Source organism: Pantherophis guttatus, chromosome 11 (genome assembly GCF_059756535.1).
Source record: "Pantherophis guttatus breed Tessera chromosome 11, ASM5975653v1, whole genome shotgun sequence".
In the NCBI taxonomy this organism is placed as follows: Eukaryota; Metazoa; Chordata; class Lepidosauria; order Squamata; family Colubridae; genus Pantherophis; species Pantherophis guttatus.
The window spans coordinates 4,677,099-4,680,123 of record NC_142073.1 but is presented as its reverse complement, the minus strand read 5'-3'; the positions used below and the strand labels follow the sequence as shown (position 1 = coordinate 4,680,123).

Below are 3,025 nucleotides of genomic sequence, written 5' to 3'. Positions count from 1 at the left end.
CCATTCCTCAAACCCCATCCTGTTACTGATGATGTGGAGTTTAATAATAAGATGTCTGCAAGGAAACCATGAAGCTTAGAGAGGACCAAGGACACGACAGTTGTCATCTCCTCCTCCTCCTCCTCCTCCTCCTCCTCCTCCTCCTCCTCCTCCTCCTCCTCCTCCTCCTCCTCCTCCCCCCCACCCAACCCCACTCCCTTCTAGCACTGATGATGTTACCTAGTTGGGTCATGAAACATCTGCAAGAAAACCATCAAGCTCAGAAAGCACTAAGGACTCCACAGTCCGTAAGTTTGTATGGCCTGAAGAGCAAGGATGAATTCAAAACCCTTTGTATAGATTGAAGCAAATAATTGAGATATCCGACGCTTCATTTGAGATTCGGTCATCACCCAAACCGTCAGACAGATCTCACTCGCCAATCATATCAAAGATTGAAATATCACGATTAGCCGGTCCCGGCTATTCTCTCTGGTAATTAGAAGAATTGCTACAGAAAAAAAAAACACGTAACTTCGTCTATTTATCGAAAGGAAGAATCTTTATGGTTATTTCCAAGGGAGAAACCATTAGCTTCTTAAGGCAAATCACTGGAAAGGCACGATAGATCAAATTGCTGGAATTACTATTTAATACTTGTTTATAGCACACATTTCTAGGGATACCTTGGGGGCGTGTTTTTTTTTTTTTTAAAGGCCTCTAAAAGAACATGCACTTCTGTATTAAAGAGTAATGAAAATATATATTCCCCTGGTCTGTTCTGATGTTTTTTCAATATTAACTCCTCTCTCTCTCTCTCTCTCTCTCTTTTTTTTTTTTGATAGAGATGTACAGCATCCTATGCAAAGAGATATTTTTTGATGATGAAGTCAATAAGAAAAAAAAGAGTCCTCTTTAAAGGTATATATATATTTATTTTATACATTCAATTTTAAAATTGGTTTTAAACAGTTCGGGGTTTTAAATTTGTCGGAGCCAAAATTATTTAATTTGATTTTATTCTACTTTTAAATTTTGTATGGATGTGTTTTATTGTCTGGCTGTGCACCGCCCTGAGTCCTTCGGGAGTAGGGCGGTATAGAAATCGAATAAATAATAATAATAATAATAATAATATATATATATATATATATATATATATATATATATATATATATAAAATAAACGCGCACAATAACCGCGTTTTGAAATCTCCCTTCCCGCGAAACTCTGAAGACAAATCCACTCAGACCGAGTGGAGCAAAATTCCAAGTTTCCGCGTTGTATGTCAGGGCTCAGGATGACTTGTCAGTTCCTCCAATGTCAGGTTTAATCTTCAAAAAAAAAAAAAAAAAAATGACAGGCAATTTGTTCAGGGAACTGAGCAGAATGACAAGATAGAGAAGGATTGTAAAACACGGCACCTGTGTGGGAGCCTTGCTTTCTGCGGACATCAAAAAACGGTTGTTTTCTTTTGCTATTAGTCCACTGATGCTGAACAATTGAGCAGGAGGACTCCGGCTTAATGGTGGAGTAGCTACTCTCTACTCTTGAGTCTCCTCGGTTCGCTTTGAGCTAAGAAAATACTTGGTCTGAAACCAGGGGTGGGCTTCAAAAATTTTAGCAAATAGTTCTCTGCCCGGGGGTGTGGGTGGGCTGGGTGGGCATGGCCATTGTGGGCACGGCCTAGTCGACCTCCTGCATCACGGTGGGGGGACATTTTTGCTCATCCCAGGCTCCAGAGGCTTTCCTTTCCCAGAAGTTTTGCTGGGACCAAGACTCTACTTCCTGTTTTTTAATGAAGCCTTGGTCAGAACACCGATGAAAGCTTTAGCCAATATCAGATTCCCTAAGAATATACAAATAAAATAAACTTGTTACAAATTCAGGAGTTGAAATGGCAAGATCTGATCCAAAACCATCATTTGAAACTCAAGGATAAGAAGAACCCCAGAAAAAGGGATGCAGCTTTAAACATCTGCTGGCTGCTACTATCTTTGCCTTTTTTGCCCGGCTTGGATGCTCCTAATGTACAACCTTCCATGCGCTGTTCCCAAATCAAGGCAAAACTCTCCTTCACCCCCTCCTTCTTTTTCTTTGTTGTTGTTTCTACTCTTCTATTAATATTTAGTTGTCTCACTCAATTAATGTTTCATGACAGAATCCAATTCAAGCAGGAATGGAATCTTTGCAATATAGGAAACAGCTCCAGGTAAAATTGGCACTTTATTTATTTTTCATTCATCTCTGCGTTGTAGTCATCTCGGCTCCAATTCGAAGGTTAGTTGCAGAGCTGAAAATACCTGCAGGCTATTGTAGCTGAAGCTGGTGTGGTACCTCACACTCCCTCACTGCCATGCGTGCTCTGGAAGAGTGGCATGGTTTCGAGCGTTAAAAAAAATGAAGGGGGAATTAAGAAGCCAAAGGCTCTGAACTTCAGCTGGATTGTCCGTGTGGCCTTCTGGCGACCACGCTGCTTTTTTAAACAAAACAAAAGTGTGTTTTATCTGAGATGTTTGTGAACTTGGAAGGTTTGCTGTGGAAGCTAGGCAATACAACCAGTGGTGAAATCCAATTTTTTTTTTACTACCGGTTCTGTGGGCATGGCTTGGTGGGCATCCGAGAAAGGAAACTGTCGTCTCAAATTCATAAGCAGATTAGGAAAACGATGTTTGATCTAGATTGGAGTCAAACAATCCATAGGCGTTTACACGAAACTATTTTCAGATTCCAAATTTATTTTGATGCCATCATCATCACACCCTGGCAAAATGTGATTTGGGGTGCAGGTAAGTAAAATCAGAACCGTGATAATTATAGTTACCTTTCTGTAGTATACTAAGCGATAAGATATTCCTTACTGCCGTCCCTCCCCCCCCCTCAATAGTTAGTCAAAGGAGTGTTGTTTGCATTTTATTTCTGCGTCTCCTTAAGGCAATTCCTTTTTTTTTCTTTTCATTTCCTGCACCTCTCAAAAGAAATCAGAGGAATAGTTGTCAAAATATTGGCCAGATAGCAGCTTTACAAATTAATCCCCTAGCTTGAT

The 3,025-nt window shown here is 40.2% G+C and overlaps 1 long non-coding RNA gene across 1 annotated transcript; it reads left to right on the top strand.

Moving 5' to 3' along the window:
* Positions 1–211: 211 nt before the first annotated feature.
* LOC148112263 (uncharacterized) lies at positions 212–2,533 on the top strand. The gene is made up of 3 exons (XR_015729602.1): positions 212–474; positions 825–900; positions 2,141–2,533. It is a non-coding gene; the product is annotated as an uncharacterized LOC148112263 (long non-coding RNA).
* The last annotated feature ends 492 nt before the right edge of the window (positions 2,534–3,025 follow it).